This window comes from Tamandua tetradactyla, chromosome 16 (genome assembly GCF_023851605.1).
Source record: "Tamandua tetradactyla isolate mTamTet1 chromosome 16, mTamTet1.pri, whole genome shotgun sequence".
Classification (NCBI taxonomy): Eukaryota; Metazoa; Chordata; class Mammalia; order Pilosa; family Myrmecophagidae; genus Tamandua; species Tamandua tetradactyla.
This window is the reverse complement of record NC_135342.1, coordinates 9,184,258-9,203,806: the sequence shown is the minus strand read 5'-3', so window position 1 is coordinate 9,203,806 and position 19,549 is coordinate 9,184,258. Positions and strand designations below refer to the sequence as shown.

General features: G+C 42.0%; 1 pseudogene; it reads right to left on the bottom strand.

The window, feature by feature from the left end:
- Positions 1 to 5,331: 5,331 nt before the first annotated feature.
- Positions 5,332 to 11,188, bottom strand: LOC143658288 (CDK5 and ABL1 enzyme substrate 2 pseudogene; annotated as a pseudogene).
- Positions 11,189 to 19,549: the final 8,361 nt, after the last annotated feature.

Below are 19,549 nucleotides of genomic sequence, written 5' to 3'. Positions count from 1 at the left end.
TCCTGGTGCCTGCCCATGCAAAAAAAAAAAAAAAAAAAAAGAACAGGAAAGCAACAGAGCAGAGTCATGAGAAGCACAGAGTCTACCAGCCAGAGACTTTTGGAGATGAATAAGGAAAACATCCCTGTGAGAGCTTCATGAAGCAAGAGGCCTGGGGAGAAAACTAGCAGACCTTGCCATGTTTGCCATGTGCCTGTCCAGTTGAGAGAAAAATCCTGAAATTCATTGGCCTTTCTTGAGTGAAGGTAACCTCTTGTTGGTGCTTTAATTTGGACATTTTTATAGACTTGCTTTAATTTGGACATTTCTCAGCCTTTGGACTGTAAACTAGCAACTTATTAAATTCCTCTTTAAATATTTAAAAGTCATTCTATTTCTGGTATATTGCATTCCAGCAGCTAGCAAACTAGAACAGTTGCCAATCAGCCAGAAGGTACCAGTTTGAAGAGGAAGCAAGCCTCCTAGCCTCTGAAACCATGAGCCAATAAATTCCTGTTGTTAAGTCAGCCCATTATATGGTCTTTGTTTTACCTAGTAGGAAGCTAAACACCATACAGTAGGTTAGCTTATAGAATGGGAACGTTTTAGCTTATGATTTTGAGGCTAGGGGATATCCAAAACTGAGGTATCAATCAATAAGGTAATACTTTTCACTGAAAACTGGTGTTCTGGGACTAGGAGCTGGTAATCCTTGGATCCTTGCCTTTTTTTGTCACATAGCAAGGCATATGTTAATGTCTTCTTTCTCTTCTGAGTTCCCTTGACTTCCAGCTTCTTTTATGGCTTTCTCTTTATTGGAGTTTCATTTTACTTAGAAAGGACTGCAGAAACCCTAAATAAAGTCCAAACTGGTTCAGTTGGTCACACTTTAGCTAAAAATAACATCTTCAAAAGGTACTGTTCACAGTGGGTTCACACCCACAAGAATGGATTAAAATTAAGAGCATGTCTTTTTCTGGTGGACATAAATTGACTTACAAGAAGCCTCTTCCAAAGGTTTGGTAGAAGGTGATACCGAGTGGCTCAGTGTCCCTTAACTATTACATTGGTAGCAAAACTCTCTGTCACAAGCCAGGGCCCAAGTCATATAGAGAAATACACATCAGGCAGAATATTCTGTGGGACTTTTGGAAAGCTGTTCCAGGAGCCAGTCAAGGGCCAGTCTTTTTTTTTTTTCTTTTGGAATAGGCAGGGTTTGAGCAAGCCTGCTGCGTGGACTCTGTACTGCATACCTTTATCCTGCAAACTTGCTATATTCACATATCCATGGAGGCTTTTTTTGGTTTAGACTGTTGGAATTTTCTATTTAGAAATCATGTCTTGTGTGGATAGAGACAATTTAATTTGGTTACTTCCAATCTATATTACTTTGTTTCGTTATCTTGTTTTACTGAACTGGCTAGGACTTCCAGTCCTATGTTGGAATTGTGAGAACAGATATCCTTGCATCGTTCCATCTTAGAAGGGAAGCATTCAGTCTTTCTCCCTTAAGTATAATTTATCTGTTGACTTTCTGTAGATACTGTTTTTAATGTTTAGGAGTGTTTCTTCTAGATCTAATTTATGTTATCTTGAGTGAATGTTGAATTTTATCAAATGCTTGTTTTGCATCAGTTGATAACCATTATATGGTTTTTCTTTTTTCCAGACATTATGTCAGATGTTGTTTAGAATTGGTGTCTGTGTTAGTTCAATAGCTGCCAGATGCGATATTCCATAATGATACAGCTTTTTAAAAGGAAAATTTAATAAGTTACATGTTTACAGTTCTAAGGAAGTGAAAATGTCCAAATTAAGGCACCAACAAGTGGTTACTCTTACTCAGGAAAGGTTAATGGGTCAGAAACACCTCTGTCAGCTGGGTAGTCACTAGCTGGCACTTGCTGGACCCTTGCTCCTGGGCTCCATTGCTTTCAGCCTCTGTTCCTATGGAGCTTCCTCACTTTGCTTCTCTGGGGCTGGCTTTCATCTCTTGGCTTCCCTTGGTTCTCTCCAGGTTCTGTCTTGCTTACTGTCTCATGGCAACGTCTGCTGGGCTCCAAACATCCATGCCTCTGTTCTCCACATGTCAGCATCTGTGTCAGCTCCGCTGTGAAGTTTCTGTCAGCTCTGAGGCTTCTTTCATTTTGGTCTCTCTCCAAAATGTTTCCTCTTTTTTAAAGATTCCAATAAACTAATCAAGACCTACCTGAAATGATGGAGTCACATCTCCATCTAATCACAAGTCACACCCACAATTGGGTGTGTTACATCTCTGTGGTGGTAATCTAACCAGAAGATTCCAACCTACAGTATTGAATCAGGGTTAAAAGAAATGGTTACTTCCAAAAGATTGTATCAGGATTAAAACATGGCTTTTTGAGAGTACATAATACTTTCAAGCTGGCATGGTATTGTTTCTTCATATTAAGTAGAGCTCACTAGCAAGCATATCTCTACCTGGAGAATTACTTTCCAGATGTTTTTAAACACTTTTTTGAAATAGTCCTATGGCCTATTTAAATTATTTCTTTTTGGCTGTGTTTTAAGAAATTCATCTAATTTATTGAATTTTATTTAAGTTGCTTAATTGATGTAGATTTATTCATAGTGTTCTTTCACTCTTTTAATATCTGTGTGGTCTGTAACCACTCTTTGATTTCTATTAATAAAATATCTCTTTTTTTCCATAAATTTTACTCAGTTTTATTGGTCATTTGAAGAAACAACTTTTAGTTTGACTTTTTATGTTTATTTTTTACTTTTCTTTGCATGGGCAGGCACCAGGAATCAAACCTGCATCTCCAGCATGGTAGGCGAGAACTCTGCCTGCTGAGCTACCATGGCCCACCCTATGTTTATTTTTTTATTTTTATTTTTTTGACTATGCTTAATCTTTAACATATTATTAAATTGTTATCAAAGACATTGTAGGTTTACACAAAAATCAGTCAGAAATTACAGCGTTATGACATACCCTGCCCCTGCCCCATTCTTAACACCTTGCAATAGTGCTGTACATTTGTTACAATTGATGAAAGAATATAATTTAATTGTACTGTTTTTTTTATTAATTAAAAAAAGAATTAACAAAACAATTAGAAATCATTTCAATGTACATGTACAATCAGTAATTCTTAATAACATCACATAGTTGCATATTCATCATTTCTTAGTACATTTGCATCGATTTAGAAAAAGAAATAAAAAGACAACAGAATAAGAATTAAAACAATAATGGAAAGAAAAAAAAAACAAAAAAACAAAAACAAAAAACCTATACCTCACATGCAGCTTCATTCAGTGTTTTAACATAATTGCATTACAATTGGGTAGTATTGTGCTGTCCATTTCTGAGTTTTTATATCCAGTCCCGTTTGTACTGTTTTTTTATGTAACTATTTTTAATTGATTTTTTAATTTTTAAAAAAATATAAAACAAACACAAATATTCTTAACATATGATCATCCGTTCTACATATATAATCAGCAATTCACAATATCATCACATAGTTGCATATTCATCATCATGATTTCTGAGAACATTTGCATCAATTCAGAAAAAGAAATAAAAAGACAAGAGAAAAAAATTCATACATGCCATACCCCTTACCCCTCCCTTTCATTGATCACTAGCATTTCAATCTAAATTTATTTTAACATTTGTTCCCCCTATTATTTATTTTTATTCCATATGTTTTACTCATCTGTTGATAAAGTAGATAATAGGAGCATCAGACACAAGATTTTCACAATCACACAGTCACATTAGGAAAGCTATATCATTATACAATCATCTTCAAGAAAACATGGCTCCTGGAACACATCTCTACGCTTTCAGGCAGTTCCCTCCAGCCCCTCCATTACATCTTGACTAACAAGGTGATATCTATTTAATACATAAGAATAACCTCCAGGATAACCTCTCGACTCTGTTTGGAATCTCTTAGCCATTGACACTTTATTTTGTCTCATTTCACTCTTCCCCCTTTTGGTTGGGAAGGTTTTCTCAATCCCTTGACACTGAGTCCCAGCTCATTCTAGGATTTCTGTCCCACGTTATCAGGAAGGTCCATATCTTTGGGAGTCATGTCCACTGTAGACAGGGGGAGGGTGGTGAGTTTGCTTGTTGTATTGGCTGGAGAGAGAGGCCACATCTAAGCAACAAAGGAGGTTCTCTTGGGGTGACTTAGGCCTAATTTTAAGTTGGCTTGACCTGTCCTTTGTGGGGTTAAGTTTCACATGAACAAACCCCAAGATTGAGGACTCAGCCTATTGCTTTGGTTGTCCATACTCCTTGTGAGAATATCAAGAATTCTCCACTTGGGGAAGTTGAACTTCCCCCCTTTCTCATCATTCCCCCAAGGGGACTTTGCAAATCCTACGTTTATTTTTATTATCATTATTTAAACAATAGTATGTTATTTGTTCTCAGTCATGATATTGCTTAGGAAAATCAAGAGCCAAGAATCAGCAGTTGTTTCCTAAAGATCTAGAGTGTGCCAAGTCAAGTGGGAATTTCTTGGTGAGAGAACAGAGGAGGGGTCTTGCATAGGGTGGGGGCTGTGGCACATGTGGTGCCAGGAGGTCTCACAGTGACTTGAGGCTCGGAAGAACAGGAGTCCCAGAGTAAACAAAGGGGTCAGAGACCAATTGGGAGGGCTGGTCCTGTTGGTGTTATGCGACGTGCAGCACTCAGCCCACTGATGCTGGAGCATGCTGGTGGGGGCGGGGAGGTGCTCTGCTGTGGGGAGGAAGCCTGGAGAAGCGTACCCCAGGGACAGGCACCAGAGGGGGTCTCTAAGGCTGAGCTTCCAAATCCCCAAGCCTGAAATATCCAAGTATGAAGCTTAAATAAGTTTCACTTCAGCCATTTTGGTCTGTTTAGTAAATACTGGAGACCTGGCGTCCCACTGTGCCACTAGTACAGGGGCCTCAAGGTTTACTGAGGGAAAGGCAGATACCAGGAGGGAGAAATGCTTGCTCTGAAGTCAGAATTCACTTCACGGCAGTATGAATTAAAGTCTGGCTCAGGCACGTCAGAGAAAGGAACAATAATGAAACCCGATGTCCAGGTACTTGAAAGTCCAGGAAAATGTAGAATTGCCTTTAGAGGCATGATGTGCTCTGGAAGGGTCCGTGCTTCTGCCTGAGGCCACAGAGAGGGTGAAGAAACAAGCACTTCAGCATCTGGGAAAGGTGGGTGCTTCCATGGTGGGTGGATGGGGAGGGCAGAAAATGGGCAGGTGGGATGGAGGCAACCCTGGCATGGGCCTCCCGTGCACCAAGCAGCTGCCTGGGCTCCAGCACACAGGGGAGGGCCGCAGCTCAGTAGCAACAGCCCCGCTTTGGCTAGAACTGCTGGGTGAGGCGCCGCTAGTGAGGCAGCACGTGGCTCTCGGGCCGGTACAGCTCAAGTTCCAAAGCCACTAGCAACGTGAATTCAAACCCAATCAGATCTCATCTGTTGAATCGAAATATTTCTTCTAACTTATCAATGAGCTGCTTCACTTCATTCTTCCGGAGGTCGCTGCTGATCTTGGCAGCAAGTGGTGCACACGCTCCTGCGCAAAGTTTGCGGTTCTGGTCATTGAGCTTGCCTTGCAGGACCAGCTTCTCGAAGTACACGTTCGCCATTGACACTGTCACAGGCTCCAGGCTGCACTCTTCCTAGAAGTTCCGCTTCTCCCGTTTTAAGCTTCGGATATTGCTCAGCGTCAGCTTGATGTGTGGGAGCTTCTCAGCAAAGGTCTCGTTCATATCCTTCTTGAGGTCTGAGGGCTTCACGTACTCGATGACTGTGGTCATGTATGAGACAAAGATGAGCACCCGCTTATGCTTGCCACAGGGCCACTGCGGGTCGTCCAGGAGGGTGGGATTGTACTCCAAGGCATGGCCTGTGTTACTCCCTAGCTCTGTGCTGCTGCTGCCGATTTGATCCACGCGGCTTTGTATCTGTACCTCGGCAGAGCCCGGGGACGCTGGAGCACGGCAGGGGCGCCAGGCCATGGCTGTAGCTCCTGTGCATGACCACGGCATTGGTGGGGTAGAAGAACTGTGCGTAAGACCCGACCTTTCCATCCGCTCCCCTGTCGACACCTTCCAATTCAAAGACCGTCTCAGAGGACACGGAGATGCCACTGGATGGATGCCTCTGCTTCTGGCTGTCCTCTCGCAGGTCGTTGATCCAGAAGCCTTCCCCATAGGGCAGGACAGAAAAGGCCGCGCACAGGGACCACTTGGCGCAGATCAGCACAATCCTGCTGTTCCTGGTCGTACTGCCTCATGTTCGTAATGAAGTGGGTCTTCTTTAAGCCTTTGTGTCTGGGAGATCCAGAGATGTATTTGGTTCTCTGCGGAAGCGCATCCCACCACGTCTTCAGAGAGCAGCGATGGGAGGCCTGCGTAGGGCTGAGCAGGTCCTGGGGGGCGCCAGGGGGGCTGCTTGCGGGCGGGGGCATGCCGGAGGGGGCCATGGGTGGCGGGCCCCCATGGGTCCCGGGGTCTGGCGCGGCGGGCGGCCGTGGCTTCTCTCCGCTCGGGCCCAAGCTCGGCGGAAGAGGGGGGCCTGGCGCCACCGCGAGTCCCCGTGCTTAAACAGTGCTGGAGGCTGGCCCCGGGCAGGGACAATGGGGGCGGTGGGGTCGCAGCAGGCCTGGGGATCCGGCCCCGGGCCCCACCCGCCACGACCCGGGCCATTCTCGGACGGAGCCCACCGCAGCCGCCCATAAGTTTATTTTTAATAATATCGTTATTACTTCTTTTCTTATACCTGATTTCATTTTATTTTGGTATTTTTTGCTTAGTTTCATGAGGTAGAAGCTTTAGTTGTTGATTTGAGACCTTTCTTTTTTAATATCAGAATTTCTAAGTACTATTTTTGTAAGAATTCGAGAGTTTTGCCATGCAAAGGAGGACTCCAAGAGACGTTCTCTCATGCAACATGCAAGAGGTTTATTTACCACACATGCGTGGGGCTCACTGAACTCGCAGGAACAGAGAGCCCCGAGCCTGGGTTTGGGAAGCCTTTTAAGGGCCAGGATAAGGGGGTGGGGTTTGAGGGTTGAACATGAGTTACAGGTCCTGCTTTATGCAGGAAGTAGATAACGAACAGTTTCACAAGTATTTCTGATGCCAGGAGTCATGGGGGTTGCGAGAAGCAAATAACCACCCCGGGAAAGTCCCGGATTGTTTTTCTTCAGCCTGATGGGGCCCATGACTCTTTTCTCTACAATTCTTATCAGATGCATAGCAATGAATATAAAATGACACAAATGTTTTGCTGGATATTTCTGTTATTCAGAAGTTAAAATATATGTAAATAGCTAAATTAAGCAGGAAAAATTAGCTACTGTTAAGCTTTATAAAATCCTTTTACATTTTTGCTGCATTCTACGTGTTCTGATATATTGCATTTTTATATTCATTCACATGCATATATTTTTCAGTTCCTTCAGATATCTTCTGTGATCCATGGATTATTTAGACGTGATGATTAATTTCCAATTCTTTGTAGATTTTCCTATCCTTCTATTGTTGATTTCTAGTTTGCTTCCCATTTTAAAGTGTTTTAAAAAAGTTTTTATTTGGAAATAATTTGAAACTTTACAAGACAGTTGCAAAAATAATGCACACCCCTTTCAGAAGACTCCAGCACACTTTCACACATTCCCAAATACCCACTTTTAATATTTTATCACCTTTACTGTGTCTTTCTGTCTGTCACCTATCATTTTCCATCCATTTGTTTTCTGAACATTTGAGAGCAAGTTGCAAACACTGCATTCCTTGAACACACTACTTCTAAGTACATTTCTGTTGCTTCCTATTGAAACGGAGCTTGAAGGAAATTAAGGAATGATGAGAAAAAAAGAAAGGAAGAAAGAAAGACACAGACGGGCTCAGGGGGTCTGAAGCTTGAGTAACTTCAGACAGACTTCAGACAATTTTATTCTTAACCAGATCCTAGTTATATACCACAGGATGTCAATAGATATGCAGGCATTTCCTGAGGGAGCAAAGTTCTTATCTTACAGTGTTCTTCATACTTAACATAACCATTTGGGGTGAACATTCTCTTCCTCCCAGACTGCTCTACATAACAATCTCCACAGTTTACTGCCACCATCCTGAGGCCAGCTGCTTGCAACAAATTCTGTAGGTCTTGCTTTAAACCTTTGGCTCCTACATTTCCCCCTTTTTATTTTATAAGCTGAGGAAAACAAGAATCACCTTTTTAGGGTGACTATAAGCAGGGGTGACTGCGCCTGTCTTAGGTTGCCCTTAGGCTCTGAAGGGTCTTACCCGTCATTGGCTGCCAGCCAAGCTCTCTGATTTTGATTATTTGTTGTTAAACACAGCTGAGGAGGAAGCAAAGAAGTATAAACAGCCCCAAACCTAAGATTTTTAGCTCTTGGGTAAGTGATTGTGTAACATTACCTCCATAGACTACATGTAGATTATTCTAATTTACATTCTAATACCCCCTTTTTGTAATTCTAAGATATCAGGACTTAAACTATCTGAAAGCCTTAAAAGATGCCTTTTTCCCTTTTCCCATTCTATTTCAGACAGGTTATATGTTAAAAGAGGGTAATACAAAAACTGCTCTCATTCCTTTTATAATTTAAACTTTGTAAAAAATTTTAATTATAAATTTGATTTCCAATATGAACCAATGTCATTTTTATATGATTTAGTCTATTATTAATTTGCTCATCAATGAGATTGTCTATGCCACAGTTCACTGGTGTTTTTCTAACAATGCTGCATCTGTATAGTTTGATGCAATGCAGTTCCAGCGACTGCAGCCACTGTGATGCTTCCAATGATTCCAATGACAGCTGCAATAATGAGTCCAATTAGTCTATTAGTCCTTTTTAGATATTCTTTTGGTGGATCAGTATATGTGTTTCTGCAGAGGATTGCCAGGATCTTGACATCTGTACCGGCAGCCAAATACCTCTTCTCCTTGCTGCTATAATCGTCTCATTTTCCTGCAACATAAATGCTCGGAGACAAGTGAATAGAGAACAATTCCCACAATTAGAAGTTTGATTTCTTACATGCATATGAACTTTAACAAATATATATGGATCTCTAATACATATTTGTATATAGTGTTTATGGCTGCTATTTAAAAAGAAGTTATAGTTACTAGAATTGGCTATAAAAATTGGTCTCAGTCCTAGGAAAATTTTCTGTCAATTTCTTTGACTAATGCTATATTTATCATCCCATGAATTTGGCACAAATTATCCTCCATGAATTAAACCCTGATTTAGCTTGCTTGTCCATATAGTCTCAGTTATCTTCAAGGTAGAGATGGGAGACCCCACAGGGGCTGCATCTCTTACAATTCCATAGGAATCATTAATTATGATAACTGCTCAATCCGTATGACATAACTGCCATCCATTCCAACTTTCTTTCCCATCTGACAGGCAAGTATCCTTTGTTTCCATAGAGTTATGCATACAGGTCTTTCTAAAAATGGAAGAATTAAATTTGAAACCAGTTTTCTTCTTACTGGACCTGGGAATCCTAAACTAGTATTTAGATATTTTGGTAAAGTTGGATTAGCCCATGTTAGGGCCCACAGCAGAGGTGGGATAGGAATATTGTAAGAATTCGAGAATTCGAGAGTTTTGACACGCAAAGGAGGACTCCAAGAGACGTTCTCTCATGCAACATGCAAGGGGTTTATTTACCACACATGCGTGGGGCTCACTGAACACGCAGGAACAGAGAGCCCCGAACCTGGGTTTTGGGAAGCTTTTTGAGGGCCAGGATAAGGGGGTGGGGTTTGAGGGTTGAACATGAGTTACAGGTTCTGCTTTATGCAGGAAGTAGATAACGAACATTTTGCAAGAAGTAGATAACAAACATTTTGCGAGAAGCAGATAACAAACATTTTTCGCGCATGAGTCATGGGAGCTGCTTCATGCAAGAAGCAGCTGTCTCGTGCAAAACTCCCTTACTCAACCTTTTCAGTTGCATTCTTAGATAAACTTCCTCTGGCAGTTATAACCTTGCATAACCAAGGCAGCAGAAAACCTTGCATAACAAAGGCAGCAGATAACCGCCCCTGGGAAGTCCTGGGTTGTTTTTCTTAGCCTGATGGAGCCCATAACTCTTTTCTTTATAAAATCCTTCTTTACATAAGAAAAGTTAGCTACTGTTAAGTTTTATAAAATCCTTCTTTACATTCCCCACTCCTTTTTGTACATATCTCTAATCTTAGAGATTTTCTGGGATATTTAATACTGAGTACTGTTGTCTGATGAGCATTAATTTGACATTTCCAATCTGCCTTTGTAAAAACTGTATAATTCTATTTAGAATATATGGTCCTATAGTTATTATTAAAAGTAACACAATTAAAGGCCCAGCAAGAGCAGATAATAGCGTTGTCAACCAGGGGGACTTAGTAAACCAAGATTCAAACCATCCCTGTTGCGCCTCTAGTTCTTTTTGTCTTTCACGAAGGTGCTCTCTGAGTTTTGTCATGGACTCTTTAACAACACCAGAGTGATCCGCATAGAAACAGCACTGTTCTTTTAAAGCTGCACATAGTCCCCCCTCTTTAAGGAAAAGTAAGTCAAGTCCTCACCTATTTTGCAGAACTACTTCTGAAAGGGAGGTTAAGAGAGTTCTGAAGGGCTGAGACAGATCTTTCTATTTCGTTTAAGTCTTGATCTATCGTGGCCTGTAATTGACTGGTTTGTTGATTGCTATGTACAATGGCAGCAGTCCCTGTGCCTATACCGGCAGCGGCGGTTACACCCATAAGAACTGCCAGGGTTATTGTGATTGGTTCCCTTCTGTATCTGGTTTGTCTTAATAGTATAGTTTCTAATTCTGTCCCTGAATGATAGAGAATTCAGGGGTATATAGAACCCAACACACAATAGTTGACAGAGTTGTTAAAAACCTTTGTAGATACACAAGGGGTAATTCCAGTGTTACATGCCCACTTTAAACCTGGGGGAGGTTGAAGGAATTTATCATTATCTTGGGTTGGATTAATGGTGGCACATAAGATTCTAACGTGGGGAGGAGGGTTACCTATACAAGTTCCTTGTCCCGTAACCTCAGACAGGGTGAGTTTATGGTCGCTGTCCCAGTCGCAAGACGTGCCATTAGGGAGGATCACAGCCCCAGTAGGCACAATAATAGTGTCCTGGGCTGTTACAGTAACTTTTTCCATGATTGGATGCGGGACATAGGTAGATGGGGGTCAGGTCGCAACAGCGCTCGTTCCCCAGAGTGGTAAGATTACAAGGGGTCACTAGAAAAGAAGGCTCCCCTGCTCCTTCCCAAGTTTTTATAGTCTTCCCATCATCCCATCTGGTTATTGTCCATTTCCAAGGCTTATGCGGGTTGGAATTGGGTTCCCCTAGGGGAAGGAGGAGAAGGAGTAGTAACCCTACGAACCTGCAGCTTGAGAGGGTTGTCAGTCCTTTCCAGTTTCCATTGGGACTCAGAGGGCGAAGGCGCAGTTTTGAGATGAGACGCATGGATCCAGGATGCGATGCCATCGACCTTGACTGCGGTGGGGGTGGTCAAGAGTACCTGATACGGTCCTTTCCAGTGAGGTTCAAGAGTCTGTACCTGGTGGCGGCAGACGTAGATGAAGTCTCCCACCTGATATTGATGCAGAGTTCTGTTGTCTCCTGGCTGGTAGGAGGTGGAGAGCTGCAGCCACAGGAATCGCTGGGCTTTTTCTAAGGCTCGCAGCCTGTCAAGCAAGGGGGTATGAAGGGAACTATTAATTTCTAGAATGGAGGACATGTCCTTGACTGGAGGTGGCGCTCCATGCAAGATTTCATAAGGGGTTAGATTACACATGAGAGCCGAGGGGGTATTGCGGGCCCTGAACAGGGCATAAGGCAGGAGCATGGTCCAATCTTTCAAGCCAGTCTCTATAGCTAATTTGTTAGGGTCTCTTTAATTGTCCTGTTCATTCTTTCTACCTGTCCTGAGCTTTGGGGTCTGTGTGCGCAATGCAATTTCCAATCAATCCCCAATATCCTGGCCACACCCTGACTTACCTGGGCTACAAATGTGGGTCCGTTATCTGACCCTATTACCTTTGGTAGACCGAACCGGGGAAAAATTTTTCCATAATCTTCTTGACTACGACCTGGGCCATTTCTCTCTTAGTTGGGTAGGCTTCAACCCATCCTGAAAAGGTGTCTATAAAAACTAGTAAGTATTTAAGTCCATATTTTGCAGGTTTAATTTCAGTAAAGTCGACTTCCCAGAACTGCCCAGGTCGAGTTCCCCTTAGTCCTTTTTTCCATTAGGAGCTTTGGCGGGGTAGGCGTTTACGATTTGACACGCCTGACACTCTCTGTCTACGCGATCTGCCAGTTCATTCCTTTTTGAGGCTGCCAGAGGGTACAATTCCCTCTTGTCTTGCAGGAGCTGCTGTAGTTTCCCTGTCCCCAGGTGAGTGAGCTGGTGGACTTGCTGTATGTAAGCTAGGGCTTCCGACTTTCCTTGGGGTGTAACCTCAGATAGTGTCTCAGGGGGTTGCTGGTTTCCTTTGGTTATTAGGACCAAGTTTATAGGGTCCCTTAATGCTACCACTTTTGCTTCTTTATCTGCTCACCTATTACCCATGGTTACTGGGTCCGAGCCTCTTCGGTGGCTAGCACAGTGGACAATGGCTAGTTCTTTGTTTCAGCCCTGGCAGCCATGTTGCATGTTTCTGGCATCGCTGAGGGTGGATTTTATACATGCTATTTTAATTGTCCCCAACATTTCCTCCCTTTGTTTTTTTTTTTTAAAGGATGGAGGAAGAATGCTGATCCAGCATTCTTTTGGCATTAACCTTTGCTGGGGGAAGTAGAGGCCTCATCCCCCAGGTTGTTTGTGGCTTTGTTTTTCTGGGGAGAGGAATTTTTGCAGAGTGAACCTCTATGCAAGATGAGGCATACTTCTCAAGGAGCTCGAAAATGGCCTTTAATTGTTTTGGCCCTCCTTTGCAGTGCTTTGCCTTGCACCCAGCGGTACCAATCATAGCATAAGCTAGAAGCATATTTTCGAGTTGTATGCTGCTCCCGTAGGAGTGGGGATTCTTACCCGAGAGGGTGGGTAGCAGTCAGATACTTTGGTTTCATACCTTGGTTAGCGAGATGAAGCCGGTGATAATGCACTTGAATGGGCCTGCTTAGGGCAGAATTAATTTGGTCCTTAATTAGCTGTATTATTCTTTTTTCTCTTACTAATTTTTTTTCTCTCTCTCTCTTTCTCTCCTTTGTTCTTTTTCCTCCTCTGTTTCTCTCTTATAAAACACTTTTTCAGCTTCTTTAACTAAATCTCGCAAGGCTAGGTCCTGTAACCTGTCTAAGTGCTGCAGCTTGCGTCTAATGTCTGGAGCTGATTGGCCGATAAAGGCCATGGCCACTGAGGCTCTTTGATCCTCTGATTGAGGGTCAAAGGGAGTATACCTATGGTATGCTTCCATTAGTTTTTCTAAAAAGACTGAGGGCGATTCGTCCGCTCCCTGAATAACCTCTCTTACCTTGGCCAAATTGATGGGCTGGCATGCGGCTGCTCGGAGACCCGCTACTAGAGTCTGGCGATAGATGGACAGATGCTCCCTACCTTCAGAAGTGTTCGGGTCCCAATTAGGGTGGCTCAGCGGGAACCGATCGTCGATGACATGCTGGAGTTGGGTGGGTCTCCCGTCTTGTCCATGAACTTGCTTCCTGGCTTCCAGTAGGATCTGATCTCACTCCTCCGTGGTGAAGAGAGTCCCCAGGAGTTGTTGACAGTCATCCCAAGTGGGCTGGTGAGAGAACATAAGGGATTCCACCAATCCAGTCAGCCTAGTGGGAGCCTCAGAAAAAGGAGGGTTATTATTTTTCCAGTTATATAAGTCAGAGGAGGAAAAGGGCCAGTATTGTAGAGCGGGCATTTCTCCCCTGTGTCCATCATCCACTGGAGGCCTGTACGGTCTGAGGGGGAGAGTGACCGCCACATCAGATGGGCTTTGTGCTCATCTGCTTCCTGTACTATGTGCCAGTCCTGGTTCATCTGGGATCATCTGTTGGTGAACCTAAATGTAAGAGGGTGGAGAGAGAGAACTAGAGGAGGGAGAAGGTGAGCTAAGAGAAGGGGGGTCCTGTACCGGAGCTGAAGGGTAGGGAGGAGGGGAAGAAGGACCTGTGTCGGAGAGGAGTAGATCCGATTGGGATTCTGGTAAGACTGCAGGAGGCAAAGAAGGATAGAGTTTTGGAGCTTGAGAAGGACCCGGCTCCTTGATTGGAAGTACAGAGGGAGAGTCATGTTGACCAAGAGGAGTAAGAAACGGCTTTACCCATGGAGGTGGGTTTTCACACAGGTCCTGCCAAACCATGATGTAGGGCTGCTGGTCCGGGTGGCCATACGGGTCAGGGCGGAAGATGACTGACTTGACGGCCCAAATCAAGGGTAGATGAAAAGCTCCTTCACAAGGCCATTCCACGTTAAAAGAGGGCCACTCGGCCGAGTAGAAGGTCTGCCATTTGCCTTTTTTACAATAAGAGATAGATTCTGACCTCTTTCCCTGACCTCAGACCAGTGTCTTAATGTCAGAGAAAGTGGAGTCGACGTTCCCTGACCCATCTTTGGTAAAACAAAAACAATTCCTAACACACAAATACAGCAGACACACACAGAGCCAGCACACCATGTTTACACAGTTTCAGAGACACAGCTCAGACTGGCCTGATGACTGTGATTGAGTCTCCCCCCGTCAGAAGGGAAACAGAATCAGAGTCGGCCCTGTAGGAAGCCTCCAGGCGTCCCCGGAGGTCCCCCAATCCCGAGGCGTCCCTCAGGAGAGTGGCCTGCAACCCCTGGACACGTCTGCCGGTTGCGGTCGGGGAGTGCTCACGCGACTCTCTGACAGTCACTGCCAGTCTGACAGACTAAGCGATTGCACCTCAGACAAAAAGGCCTCACTTACCCCAAGAGAAAGAGCTGTTGGAGCCTCCCCTTACAAAGAGCCGATCTCGGTGGGACCTCCAAATGTAAGAATTCGAGAATTCGAGAGTTTTGCCACGCAAAGGAGGACTCCAAGAGACGTTCTCTCATGCAACATGCAAGGGGTTTATTTACCACACATGCGTGGGGCTCACTGAACACGCAGGAACAGAGAGCCCCGAACCTGGGTTTTGGGAAGCTTTTTGAGGGCCAGGATAAGGGGGTGGGGTTTGAGGGTTGAACATGAGTTACAGGTTCTGCTTTATGCAGGAAGTAGATAACGAACATTTTGCAAGAAGTAGATAACAAACATTTTGCGAGAAGCAGATAACAAACATTTTTCGCGCATGAGTCATGGGAGCTGCTTCATGCAAGAAGCAGCTGTCTCGTGCAAAACTCCCTTACTCAACCTTTTCAGTTGCATTCTTAGATAAACTTCCTCTGGCAGTTATAACCTTGCATAACCAAGGCAGCAGAAAACCTTGCATAACAAAGGCAGCAGATAACCGCCCCTGGGAAGTCCTGGGTTGTTTTTCTTAGCCTGATGGGGGCCATAACTCTTTTCTTTATAAAATCCTTCTTTACATAAGAAAAGTTAGCTACTGTTAAGTTTTATAAAATCCTTCTTTACAATATAAACCCAATAAGTATGACTATGTCCCTGTCCTTCAGTAATTAAAGTTATATGTCCTATAATATATATTACCCATTTAGTTATTTTCATCTGGGTTGACATATCTGGGTTTTATTCTCTTCGAGGGAATCCGAACCAAGGTTTCATCATCTGCAATGACAAGAGCAAAACCCCTACCCCACACCTTTACCATTCCTGGTTTCCATAACTCATGAAAAATATAAAGTAAACAGTGGTTTTGCTAATTGATCTTTTGGTGTACATATTTTCATAACATCATCCTGATCATCATCTCCCCCTTTTTGTTTAAAGAGCATAGACTTTAGCATCCAGTTTGCTCATATAATAATTCCTTGCCTTGAGGGATTATGAGGAATTCCTGTGATATGAGTAATATTAAATGTAGTACAAAATTTATGAAATTACTTTCCTGCATAAGCAGGACCATTGTCCATTTAATAGATTGAGGGCATCCCATAACAGCAAAAGCATTAAGTCAATGTGATCGAACATGGCAAAAACGATTTCCAGATTGTGCGGTAGCCCAGAAGAAATGAGAACAAGCGTCTATGATAACAGGTATATATTGCATTTTACCAAAATGTGAAATATGAGCAACATCCATTTGCCATAATTCATTTGCTTTTTGACCTCTAGGATTAATTCCTGATGCAAATGGGAGTGCATTTAAAGGTTCACAGGTTTGACAAGTCCTAACAATGTCCTGAGCTTGCTGTTTAAATAAAGACAGAAATTTCTTTCACAGCCCTTTACTATTGATATGAGTCAATTTGTGAAATGTAGTGGGATCTTGAATTAAACTCACAAGACTATCTGCTTGCTGATTTTGTAATGACAAAGGACCTGGAAGATTGGTATGAGCTCTTTATATGCATGATAAAAAGGATTAATTTGACTTTTGATTAATGTTTATAAATGTAAAAACATTCAGGAGGGTTCATCTCTTTCAAACAAAGAAGCTGTCTCAATGTGAGTAACTGTTTGGCAAACATTTAAAATCAGAAACAATATTAAGAGATTGTGGAAAACTTTGCAATACTTGAATTACAGCTGCTAATTTAGTATGCTGGGCTGAGGTATAAGGCATTTTCTAACTTGTTTTCCACTGGAGTGACATATTCCCATTAATATTATTATCAGTAAAGACAGTAATAGCTACCAGGGAAGCTAGAACTATTTTAGGCAAAATCCATTGCGTTCTTTTTTAAAAATTGTAAAAGTTTTGATATAGCAAATGATTATTCATTTGTTCTCTTAAATTATTTAATGCTATTTGCCAAGAGGTATTGAAAATATATAGACACTGAACCTCTTCCTTTCTGAGATCACACACTATGCGATTAGGATCATGACTTCTTAATTGATAATATTTTGGTGACTTTTGGCTATTAAAGAAATAATCTTTTGCAAATATGTATTTAAACATTTTTGTCAATTTTTTTAAAAAAAATCCATTTTAAAACACCATCTTGCTAAAATAGGCCTGTGAGAGATTGATTGCAAGATAAAGAAAATAATAAAATCAACAGGCTTTTTTAGATCTATTTGAACAAGCTGTCCTTTTTGAATACATTGTTCAATTAATTGTAACTTTCATTCAGCTGCAGCTGTTAACTGCCTTTTGCTTAATAAATCAGAATCTCCTTGTAAAATATCAAACAAGTTTTGTAACATATAATTAGGAATCCCTAAAGTGGCAGGTAGCAAAAATGAAAGCAGAGTGTCAATAGTGACGTGTACCCATAGTAAATGACCAGATTTTTAAAACCGAATTCGCTGGATTGATTGAAAAAGAATGCAAGAATGTGGATTCTTTATAATTGGTTGTGCATTTTTGCTAATTTTAAATTTATTTCATGCAGTTTTTATGATATTTTCTCACAATAGTGGCCAAATTCCGATTTGCTTACATGACCGGGCCCAGTTAGGTCCTCTGGGAACTGGCTAGGGAGCAAGAGGAGCTTCCTGGGACCTAGATATCTTTATTAAAGTACACCTCCTTCTGGGGGGATAGCCAGTCCTCCCAGCTAGAGTGTACATTTTAATTATTTCTTACCAAGGTCATGTGATAGCAACATCAGTTGCATGTAATGGCAACATCAGGTGAACAAAAAGACGCCACAAGTATATTTTTTCCTTGCATTCAGCCCTAAAGTCTGATCTGCTCCCAAAATAAGCCATGGTTATTTTAGGATAAATTTAGTTTATACATATGTAGTTTATATAAAGACTGGACAAAGCCTTAAGATATTTTGGCTTAAAGGAATATAGGTATTTATATGATTTGAATATGATTTATCCAGTAATAGATTCATTTATAGTCATAGTATTTAGATTAATAGATTAAGCCACTTGGTTTAGGGCAAGAAAAGAAGCAGGTTTTGCCAGTATAATGATACCCAGGAGAAAATCAGTATTTTTTATACAGATAACAACATGATAAAAGTTAACATAAGTTATTTTGATAAACACAGACTCTTTGCTTTTTAACTAATTATCTAGAAATTTTTTTTTATATCTTTTCATTAGAACAGGCTAAGAGTCCAAGAAAACATTGTCATTTTAGACTCATTAAATCTTTCTTGATTTTAACCAGAATTTCTATTTTTACAAACCCTCAGCACTTATTATATTAGTTTAGGCTTTGTCCTATATTTTTCTCATTTAGTAACAGCTATTCATTTTAGGATAAAACTATTCTGTTTTTCTATTAATAAAAATACATCTTTCATATTTTTCATACTTAAATCATTACTTTGAATATTTTACCACATATGTAATTACCATCAAAATTAAATTTGTTAGAATAATGTTAAATACTTAAAATACTTTAATATTTCAAATATGCATTAACTATTAATATATAGTTTTTAACAAGAATTTTTAGTTTTAAAGTTCTTAAAATATATTTCTTTTTAAAATATGAAATAGGAGCTAAGCTCATGGCCAGTTTCCAAACCACTACCTGTCGAGAATTTAAGCCAACAAAAGAAGATGGGGCTACCATTCCCACTCTCCATCACAAGACTTTACCTGTAGCATTGGTATAAATCTCATAGAATAATCATTCAGACTAAACAAAGATAACCTAACAGAATACCTTGAGTCAGAACTACAATCCCGAACTGCACACCCCCTTGGGGACCAACCTGCCACAGGAACCATCAATGAGCACTGACCCACGTTTGGTATGGCTCCTTTCTCACTGAATATTTTCTGACTCAGGTGTACATGAATCCCTATATAAAGGCAGCATATCAAGAACAAGCCCAGAAACCAATCTTTCTTTATCCTGCTCTGCCAAAGGCAAGGCAAAGAAGCAATTTTTAAAATCTATCATAATAAATTGCCGCTGATAGCTTCAGCCGGGCCGTACGACCGGTACACTGGGTGGGTTTGGGGCGAGCTCGCAGGGAATTAACCTGGGTAAGCTGAAGCCGGCGCTTTCCCCAGCCGGCGGTCGCGAGAAAAGTCTTCACTGAGGCCAGATGCGGGTTAACGCTTTTATTGATACACACCGGGATGGGCCACCCGGGGACCCGAGGAGTGAGACATCTGGGGTTAGGAAACCCCGGGGCTCGATCGACGACCCAGAGCTCGGAAAGCGCAGGGCTTAAGTACATTCGGGGAAGGGGTGGAGTTTCGGGCTCACACGTCAGGAGGTGACAGCCAATCACACAAGCTAGGAGGCAGTTGCTAAGCTTCAGGCAGGTGTAGAGCTAGAATTAGGGGTAGAGAAGGGAGGAGAAAACAGGAAGGGTTGTGGGTTTGTGGTGAGCTATGGAAATGGGCGGTCTACAACAAGAGGGGGAAGGGGGGACAGTGAGCTAGGTCACAGATAAGGGGGAAGGGGGTGAACATAGAGAAGGATTAAAATTTTTAAGTATGGCTAGGCTCCAGTCCCTGAGAAATATGCCACAATAAATCAGTTCTTAGAAA